At 32.2% G+C, this 11,285-nt stretch overlaps 1 protein-coding gene across 2 annotated transcripts in view; it reads left to right on the top strand.

Annotated features, from left to right (window-relative positions):
* The first annotated feature begins 350 nt into the window (after positions 1–350).
* Positions 351–11,285, top strand: part of LOC142332716 (methionine aminopeptidase 2-like) — a 54,217-nt gene continuing 43,282 nt past the window's right edge. Inside the window, exon 1 of one of the 2 annotated variants that reach the window (XM_075379303.1) lies at positions 351–475. The gene's annotated coding sequence lies outside the window, so the exon portion shown is untranslated. The remainder of the gene's footprint in view (positions 476–11,285) is intronic. The other variant, XM_075379302.1, reaches the window with a different exon arrangement.

Below are 11,285 nucleotides of genomic sequence, written 5' to 3'. Positions count from 1 at the left end.
CCTTGGTTTTCGAATAACGGTTGAACATACAGTACCCTATAATTGAATTAATTTTAATTACAAAATTAATTTTTCTAATTGTAAATTATATTTACCGAAAAAATACTATTTATTAAAAAACACGGTAACGCTAAAACAAAGGTAAAACGATTTTGCGCTATCTATTAATCTATTAAGAAACTACTTTCCATCCGTCAGCGTAGGTGATGGCAGTATTAAACAATTAATTAATAAACCACGTGTTCTATTTACACATTAATTTTCATCACATTAATTACTTAAATTTTCATCACATAATTTAGTGTAAATTTAAAAAAGCTGGAGTAATCAATTTTTTATGTCAAAATTTCATTTTAAATTACGTATATGTTAAGTAATTCTTGTTAATAAAAAGATTATTTATCTACATGTTATAAATTAATTACAGTGTGAACTTTACTGCTTTATTGTGAACTTTTAACTTTTACATTAAAATGTAAGTGTTAATAAATGTTTTAATAATTTTTTTATGAGTTTTTCAGTTCAAAAATAGTATGTTAAATTAAAGAATTTGATAGTTTAAAAGCTGAATTCATTAAATCTGAGATAAATATAAAAGATAATTGATTGAGAGATAAGTACAAAGGTGCATATCTATTTGTATAATTTCATCAATGTATTGTCATTCTATATCAGAGATAACTGAAATGTATCTTATATTTACCTAAGGACTAATAATAATCATCCAAATAAAGTTTGTTATTATAGTAATAATCATATACTTACAGAGGTAAGTAATAATAACCATATACTTACCTCTAAGTATATGGTTATTATTACACATAAATTGTATAGCAGTAGTAATAACATAGTAAATAAAATATAAAATAATATAATAAAAAATGTAAAATATTATAGTAAATAAATACAATATAGTACATTGTATATATAGTATATTGTATATATAGTACATTGTATAGTAATAATAATAATCATATACTTACCTCGGTAAGTATTATAAAAACAAAAACTTCAGGTTAATTTATATTTAACTGGTAAAATAAAAACTGACTTTTTATTAAAATTTTTAAAAATAAAAGCTTTTTTAAAATAAATGAGTAGTATACATAGGTTAGTTCAGAAATGGATCTATATGCTGCTCAAAAAGATAATAAAAGAACTAGTTAAAACTACTCAAAACTTATCAAGGTAATTAATTGTGAAGTACTTTATTGAAGTCATATCACAAACTATAATATTTTTTGTGAGTACAGATGAGAAATTAATAATAATAATATTAATATTAATAATATAACTGAAAGCAATAAAAATAAGAAAATAGCAAAAAAATAGCAGTAAAATGAAATGAATTTAAGCACTTGTTAATTAAGTTTGCTATAAACTCAAGGCAACTTATTATTATAAATTAGAAAATCCTTTTGGAAAGGAAAATGTTTGCGATCTTTGGGATGATTCCGTAATTGGTTAAAAATAATAATAGAGTGTAAATAAATTTTTTATCCTGATAAATAACAAAAATAAAGCATTTTTCACAAGTTATACTGTGAAAAATAAAATATTTATTTGATTAAAAAAATTGAGTGTTTTATTTTTCAAACAATGATACATTCATTGTTTTATTTGTTTTTTTTTTATGAGTAATTAGTAATTTTAATCGATTTAACAGTATTCTCCATTCCCTTTGTTCTTTGCTAATCTATTAATGTATTTTCTGTATCTTATAACTTTAAATATCTGTTGTGTTCCAACCATTGTTTACAGTTTTTGACATTCTAGATGTCTATCATCAAATTGAATAAACCTGGATCTGTCATTATTTACCAACCACCAATCAATTTCATCTCTTTACAAAATTCTATCACAATTTCAATCTTTCTTATATTCATTTTAAGGTTTCTTATTTTGAATTTTCTTGATCCTGTTAATTCTCAACTTCCTTCTGTAACTCTACATCTCGGTGGCCTCTAATACTTTTTCTTCCTAATTTCCATATTTCATTCCATAAAACATAAAAAATACACATAAATACTTTCAGAAACTTCTTTTTAATTTAAAAAGTAATATACAAGGGTTGTTTTTTTTAAACCTCCGAAGGGCTGCAAAAAAAAGACATATTAACATAAAAAAATGATTTTATTACTATAATTTGAGTTGTATCTAACTTATTTTTCTACATAATCACCGAAACGATTAAGGCATTTATCGTTTCATGACACCAGCTTTCCGATTCCCTGTTAAAAAAAGATTGCCAACGAGATAAGGTAGGTCTTCACAGCCTCCTGAAGTTCTTCGATGGTGGCAAAGTGTTGTCCACCCAACCAGCCCTCAATAATTTTTGCAAGAGCTGAAAATCACTAGGTGCTAGGTCTGGACTGTACGGTGGATGGTCGAAAACTTCCCGCTTGAATTGTTTGAGGTCTTGCATTATGTTAACTTAACACAGTGCAGTCGTGCATTAATGTGGATCAAAACAATACCGAACAAGAGCATGCCTCTTCATTAGTTCTAGATCGCTCTGTGAAGGCGATGTGTAAAGATTCACAATAAACTTCCATTAATATTTATGTCGTCTGCTCCATAAAGTTCACTAAAAAGACGCCTTTATAGTCCCAAAAATCTGTAGTCATTGTTTTCTTGTTGGTCAGTGTCTGTTTGAACTTTTTCGGCTTGTTTGGAGAAGTGTGCATCCAGTGTTTAGACTGTTCTTTGGTTTCTAGATTGCCATACTAGATCCAAGTTTCATTGCCAGTACGAGACTTGAAAAACTCTTCTCCCTCATTATCGTAACACATGAGAAACATTAAGGCTGATGCCATTCTCTGCGTTTTGCGGTTGTCACTCAACGTGTTTGGGACCAAACGTGCATACACTTTCCGGTACCCTAGGTCTGTAGTTACAATTGTGTATGGCGAAGACCTTGAAATCTCTGGGATTTCTGCAGAAAGTTTACTTATTGTAAATGTTCCGTTTATCACTTACAAAATCAACACAAGCGAGCATTTACGGATAGTTGTAGAAAATTTCAGAATTTTTGTATACGGCGCCTTTCCCAGAATCCGCAGTTTCATTTTATTTAGTTCTAGTCACTAATTTGGTAGCGCTAGTTTATGTTTCAAATTTTACCAGTTGCAATACATGGGATCCTCTTTAGTTATACAGAGATCAGTGCGCCTATTTCTTGTTTACTTAGATGCACGATTGGAGGTTGAAAAAACCAGCCCTCGTTTTATTTATTAAATATCTTATGTTTTAGGGTTTACAGCCCATTTGCAACCTGGGAAAAATTCACCATATACTAAAATGTTAATATTGGAAACTATTCTTACTCGTTTAATACATTATCATTATTACAAAAAAGCTGGCAACATGGTAGAAAAAATTCCTGTCAACATTTAACCCATAATTAAGAATTGTAATATTGTCTTAATTACAATGAAAAAAATATTTAAAAATATAAGTACATCATATAATGTAAAAAAAGGCAAGGAAGATTTTTATAACTTTCCTGAATTTGCCGGGAAAAATTAAGTGGAACATTAAAGTATATTAGCTTGGAGGCAAAGAATTATATAAAAAAATTGTTCTACTCTTGAGTGAAATTTAAGTTATTTATAAACCTACGTTACCCAGCCTCTTTACCGTTACTTATTTATTACAACACAAACCATCCATTTAAAGATACAAAAAAAAACTTTGAAATTTGACTTGCAAAAGCAAAATGTAAATAAGCAATATGTAAGAAATAAACTCGTATTAAAGTAATATTAAAAAAATCGGGTGGGGCTGTAGACCTTGGATGAACTTCCTCTGAGCTACAGCAGACTTGTCTGTAGAGTTAAATGGGAGAGACACCATCGTATTTTTTTTAACAAAACTGAAAGTTTCCATTGGAAAATTTTAGTTCTTTCATTTGGTCAACTTTACAAATAAATTGGTCTGTATGTCAGCGAGTCAATTTTAGTGTATCAGATTGAAATAAAAACGAGACATTGACTGCGTACTAAATTTCATTTTAATACAAAAGGTGGTAATGATATTTATTGTGGGGATTATATATTCACTCTTTAAATCACCCCATTTACATCTCTGAGACTAATAGTTAAGGAGTTATTAACACAGGATTATGTAGACATTTTTGTTGAATTAGAATGTTTATACTAAAACCAACCCAATTTACCCATTGAAAATATAAAAACAATTTAATGTTCAAATAATTAAAAGAAATGTAGGCCTATCAAATACATAAATAAAATTTAGAAATCTGTTAAAATAATAAAATAAAATTAATCGGTAAATTACATTTTTCGATTTTACTGTACTCATATTAACAGGCAACTTAAATCAATTTTTCCATATAAAATAAAAATAAAATTCTACATAATTACTGAGAAATATATACTTATATTTAAAAGTTGGCTAACTCATGAATAATGCTGGCAAAGTTGTGTAATACTTATTTTATTGCCAAAACTTTCTGGCTCATCAATAAGAAGCTTTTTATCTGTTTAACGAACTATCATCTTATTGTGAAACTTTTTAGGAAATGATAATTTGGAATTACAAAAAAATTTTGATTTTGAGACCATTCTTATTCAAGAGGGAGTAATTGGGTAAAATTAATATTAAAAAAGTAACCCCCAAGTGGAAATTCTAAATTAAAAAAAAATTGTTCAAAAATATTGAAAAAATTAAACAATACTGCCATAATTTTAAATAAATTCAAATGTGATTTTTTTTTTGGAAAAGGGTAAAGATTGTTGCAAATTTCTTTTTTTGAATATGATAGAAATTTGAGAATATTCCTTCACATTTTAAACCCATTGAACTATTAAACTTTAAAAAAAAAATTCAAAAAAAGATTTTTCATTACCACAAACTGTAGGAATAGGATGGGAGGGAAAATTGTTATAATTATGTAGAGGTTCATTTATATAGAAAATATTCATCTAAATTCCTTTCCTGAAGCAAAAGATAACAGAAAAAGAAAAAATTTCAAATCATTTTTGGAGTGGGGGTGATTGAATGTTATGAAAGTGAAGCCAAATTATTTTTATATAAGAACTCCACTTCTTATTATTTTAAACATCAAGGCAATCACCGCTCCCAAACCACGACAGTGAAATTTCACCCTATTGTAAGTTCCTTACTTCCTTTTACCTTTCAAGAAAGAAGAAGAGGGAACGAGCCAAGCAGCCATCAGCCGTAGACTGAAGAAAGAAGAAACCTGCACTTTTCCTCTGTTCCGCCTTTCCAGGCCGTGTTACTTTCTAAGGTTAGTGGAGTGTAATTCGATTACTGCCTACTCACGGAAAGTGTGGGCCAAAGAAGAAAGAAAAAAATCAACAAAAGAAGACCCACTGCCACAGACTGGAGTCTGGTAGAAGAGCCCAGCAGAGAAACGGCATGAAGGACAGCCACAAAAGAAGATGAAGATCTACATTCCTCTTACCCACCATCCTCAAAACTTACAATTTAATTCAATCAGTACATGCAACCATCTCCGGAGAAGGGGGTGCATTGCTTCCTCCAAATAACTAGGGCCCTGATAGGCCCTAGCCGAAAGGTGTTAGCATCGAAAGGACTTCGTGGACGGACTGAAGGGGAATCACCCCGGGAGTTTGAGGTTCAAAAGCTGAGTTTCCCATAGTCAGACCCAGTAAATAATTTTCACGCTGATCCATACGGATAGAAATGCAAATCACCAAATCTGTCAATAAATAAAACTTAAAATTTGTAATTGCCACTAAATAACCCATGAAAGCCGCCTGATAAAAGAAAGACACAGCAGGAAGGGACATTGTCCAGGCTCTGCGATTTGTAGGGAGAAATATTGAAACTCCTGCCATTCTTGTGTTCCGTTCCGAATGGCCAAAAAAATTTGGGCAATATGTTACCCTGATAAAAAGGACTTCAACTTTTGTAAGAAAAATTGTTTGATAAAATGCTGCAGTAAAATTTGTCCAAAACACCTCCACCCCCGTTTTCACATCCCATTGATCAATTATAACCAAAATTAAATGTAATGAATAAGCTGTACTCAAAAGTCATAACACAAAATTTCATAAAAATCTGGTTATTCAGTCTGAAGATGTAAAGCAAACAATAATTGATGAAAAAAGTAAAATAATGGGCTTAATTATTTCCCTACCTCTAAATGAAAATGCTGGAATACATAACCGAAGTGGTTTAACTAATGAAATAAAATCATCTGTACCAGAATGTAATTCTTAAGATCAGAAATGATAAAACAGAGAATAAGAAGTTTTTCCCAACATTTATTTATAGTCGCATCAGTGACGATAGTCATTAGCGACTTAAATATTAACTACTACATGATCATAACATCTCTGAGACATCAACAATAAACTCAAAGTAGAACAAGAATAATAAATATTGGAACATCATCAGTAGTTTATTTTCACTGCGCACACAGTGTTCCGTAAGGGATCTTGCATAAGTTCTTCATTCCAATATCAGAGAGAAACTGGAACAGTCTTTGGTGTATTTCTTCTGGTTGAGTAAACACTTCAATCTTAACCAGGTTTAATTGTTGTTGAATAGACCCGAAACATTGGGCAATCTATGAGTAAGTGGTTTATAGACCATTTTACACTGCACACCTCACAGTTCTGCTGGAGAGAGCCAAATAGATGTGTGTGGGTTAGCTTTGTGTGTCCAGTCCTCAGCAGTGTTAGGATGACTTGTTTGGGATAGAAGGTTTCTTGAACACGTTCTCCTGGATGCCATATAAGGCAGTGGGCGGATTTAGCAGCCAGAACTTATTTGACTGAGTACGTAGTTTGACACAGACTGTCTTCATGAAGTTGCTCTCGCATGTTGATTCTAACTGGAGGCGATTTGTTGCTGCTCTCTTGGCAGCCTCATCAGCCCATTTGTTTTCAAGGATGCCACAATAACCCAGGACCCATATGATACCACTGTCGTTTATTCTTGAGAGGATATCACAGATTATTTGAACAATGGGTTCAGATTGTCTGCAGCTCAAGTACACTCATAGAGTCAGTTCAGGAAGGATCTCAAGGCAGAGTACATTGTGTAGGTCTCACAAAAGAACACAGAGGAATAGGCACTAAGCTTATATATTACCTTGTTGTCAGAAGTATTATTGTAGAGTTACATTCATTGGTCGAGACTGAGTTGCCGTCTGTGTAGATGTGTGTACTGATATTTCTTTGCTAAATTGGTCCCTAGCAGATTGGTAGTGTGCGGGTTCCATTTACATCTTACAGATGGTAAATTCAATCTTTAGAGATGTGCACAACCAAGGAGTGGTACATTCTATTTCCTTTCTGAGAATCCTCAAAACAAGACAGGCATAGTTCCTGGAGATAGTGAAGCAGTCTGAGATTGAAAGGCTGTGGTAAGGATTTCTTCCTCTCAAGTTGTAAATTGCAATTGGGCTTGGTCATCTGCCTTGAGCAGTTGAAGAGGTCTGACCTGCTGATCATGTACTTGCTGAGTCTGGGGTTTGAACTAAAGTTGAGTCCATTAAGGGAATTGGACTAAATTTTATTGTTGCTATCAACATTTTTTGTGGTATATTGTGTTTATTGCCTCGAATTATGAGACATTCATGAAACTGGCTCATAATAAGTAGAACTAGGCGTGAGGTTCACGCTTCCGCGAGCTTGGTTAGCTAGTTCGGAGGGATACGATGTACAACATTCAAGATGTCCGGACGAGGCGTACAGTGAAGGCAAAAGCTGAGTTAATGAATCACCGATGGGGCATTTGCATCAATGGCATCCCAACGAGGCCAGGCTTATTACTATGGGATATAAAACGTCAGAGGGCGATAGACGACTCCTGTTAAAGCCCATCAGGGCTAGGAAAGTTTGGGGGGGGGGGATGTGGCAACCAGAACGTTACTACTTGATAGCCTGGTATTTCCTCCTGTAATTTAATGGGAATCAAGTCCGTTAGTAAACTTGATGTAGGGGAAGTGGTAAATGCCCCTATGGATATTTGAATGCAAGTAATCTAGTAAGCCCTTAATTTTTTGTCTTGCACAGTCATACAGGATAGAACCGTATTCCAGCTTCGACAAAACAATGGTTCTATGTGTGTTCAGAATGATGTGTTTGTCAGCAGTCCAGTTGCAAGATGATATGAGTTTAAAATTGTTAATTGTTAATTAACAATTGTTAATTCTCCTTAGACATCCAGCCTTAGTGAACTTAATCTGATTCAAGAAAGTCAGCTTTTGATTAACAGTTACACGTATAAGTTTAATCTCATTTATTTCCCTTATCTTATTTTCACCTAAGTTTAATTTTACCATGTTCTTATGTTCGTCTAGCTATTTAGAATAATCAATAAATTTTGACTTAGTTACTGACAATTTGAAATCATTACATTGTATTCCATCTTTGCACTTAGGTCAGCAAATTCTCCATTGTTTCCCTAGTAGTTCTAATTTTCATGTCTCTACAGGTGATAGTGATATCATCAGCGAAGATACTTTTTTTCACTAGCAGAGTAATCACATCTGCTACCTGATAATAGCCATCAAGAAGAGCATCACACTTAGCACAGATCCTTGAGGAACTTTTTAGTTTTAGACTTTGAGGGATTTTTAATTTTAAAAACTTTTGAATGTACCCCATTAGCCCTAACACAGATCGTTCATTTGCTCAGAAAATTAACCACAAAGTTCATCATATTCCTGTTAACACTGTTCTGTAGTAAGATAACGATTATCCTCTATTTCCAAACCATCTCAGGTCTTTTCAATTTCTAAGGTTCAATTTCTAAGGAGATACTTCTTAGAGGCAAATGCTTCACGCACACATCCATCTGTATAAATACTAGGTAGGTGATCCTTGGTAGATCTTTTTTTCTGAACCCGTATTTAATACTTTCTAGATGCCATTTCAGTCTGTTATTATCTTCTTCATCACCTTGCAAAGGGTGCATGTTAAAGCAATTGGACAGTAGTTCTCTGCCAAAGTAAAGGCACCATTGAGCTTAGCAAGAGGGATGTCTACAGCCTCCCTCCAGATGTTCAGAAACACTCCTTCCTCAAAGATAGTGTTGAACAGGTGTTAGTATTTTTATGACCACATCTTTATAGTCTTGAATAAGAACAAACACAATCAGAAAGTATCGTAACTACTTAAAGGGCATTAAAGTATGTGAAAAAAACCTTCCCCCTACCCTTTGAGTAAAATTTTGTGATGCCGGACCCATGATAAAGCTGCATGCTCCCTTAATTGATTTTGATGAAAATTAAATAGTATTAATGCTGCCCTAACTAAAGAAATCAAGCCAAATTCATCGGAATCAATCTATCCAGCCGAAAATATTGAAAACAAACCATACATCCTTCTGGAATTTTTCAGTGCTGAAATTCTGTTTTTTATTAGAGCTGGTCACAAAACAACCTGACATGCAACATTTTATCTTATTGAAATACTTTATTTTTTTATATACAGTATAACTATATAGCTAGGAATATAAACAATTGAAAACTCAATCTATAAAATTGACTGAAACAATTTCAAATTAATTGTGTTTAATTAAATTTGTAATGGAACTGATTTGTAATGGATTTTTAATTAGACCACTTTTGAAGTTTGCTTTCAAAATGGTTACCATGGCTTACATTTTAGTTAAGGCTGTTGTAGCCCAATAATTTTTTTTACATCAAAATATTTGTTTTTCAATTGCTCTTTTAGAGCGAATGGTGTTAATAAATAAAAAAAAATATTTTTCATTATTTTGTGCCAATTTAAAATCTGTAATCTAAAGTTTTTGATAATGAAACTTTTTTTTAATAATATTCCATTAAATTTATGATGGACTTATACAAAAGATGAAAAAACAACTAATAATCACCTTCGTCGACTTTAAAAGGGCCTATGATTTGTATACACCGACCATCCATGCTGAATATTCTGAGAAACCTGGGCCTTCACCCTAAACTCGTAAACATGATAAAATTAACTTTAACCGATACCCAGTCCAGAGTGAAATTCAGAGGTGAACCCTCTCGGCGCTTCTCCATAAAAACTGGATTGAGGCAAGGAGACAGCCTCTCACTCTTTTTTAACTGTATTCTCGAATTTTCATGAGAAAATGGTATGAAATAAATCCCCAAAATATAAAAATGGGTACTAAGAAAAACTCCATCACACTAAATCGCCTGGGATTTGTAGATGACCTCGCTCTTTTAGCAAATAATATTCAAGAAGCCAAAACACAAATCAAAACCTAGCACAAAAGATAGGGCTTCATATCTCTTTCGAAAAAACTGAACCGATGGCCATAGATCCTCTGGTAATAGAGCGCATTACGGTAAACAATCAGAAAATTAAAATAGTAAAACAATTTAAATATCTAGGGGAACTTAAACATTATAAAACTGTAGTTCAGCCAGAAGTCACCTACGGAAGCTAGACCCTTTTCAAAAAAACACAGAAAAACTGAATTGATAATATTCTGAAAATAAAGAGGAGAATTGTCAGAACATGTATCAATAAAAAACACCAAAAAGAAGGCCGATGGTGGATTGTGCCAAATGAGGTGGTGTATCGAGAAATAGAGCCTGTTACTGATACTATTCGGAAAAAAAGAATCCTTTCTTTGGTCATCTCATAAGGACACCGGAAACAAGACTGTCAAGAAATATCGTTGAAAAGCTCCGGTTCCAAAAACTAGAAGTAGGATGGATCAAAGAAATTAGAGAAGATATGAAAGAATTGGGAATTTCCCTGACCGACCTACAGAATAAAACTGGAAAAATTACAAAGCTTAAGACAAAAACATTAGATTTAAACAAAAGACAGACAAACGACAAAATACAACGAAGAGGGTGTTTACGGATGAAGAAAAGAAAGCAAGATCTGAACGGATGAAGAAATACTGGGCAGCTCGAAAGAGTAAAATAACACGCTTTTCTCAGAAAAGATCCAACTAAAATTGACTTAAGTGGTCCCATGTTGGCCGTAAAAGCATAATAATAATAATAATTCCACTAAAATGGAACCGTCCTATAATAATTTAAAAGAATTTAAAGTTTTACTAATATTGATTATACATTTCTTTTTACACTATTTTGTTAAAACATGTTATAAATGTACACAACTATGTCTTTGATGATAATTATTACATAATTTTTTTTTATATGCAAAAACATTATATTGTAATGTTAACAAATTACGGTAACCTTTAAACAACTTTTCAACATTTAAACATAAAAAAATTAAATTTCACCAAATGTTCCATGTCAAAACAATCTTTTTTCTGTATGAAACTTCTACAAC

The sequence above is a fragment of the Lycorma delicatula genome, chromosome 12 (assembly GCF_047948215.1).
Source record: "Lycorma delicatula isolate Av1 chromosome 12, ASM4794821v1, whole genome shotgun sequence".
In the NCBI taxonomy this organism is placed as follows: Eukaryota; Metazoa; Arthropoda; class Insecta; order Hemiptera; family Fulgoridae; genus Lycorma; species Lycorma delicatula.
This window is presented reverse-complemented; position numbering and strand designations above follow the sequence as displayed.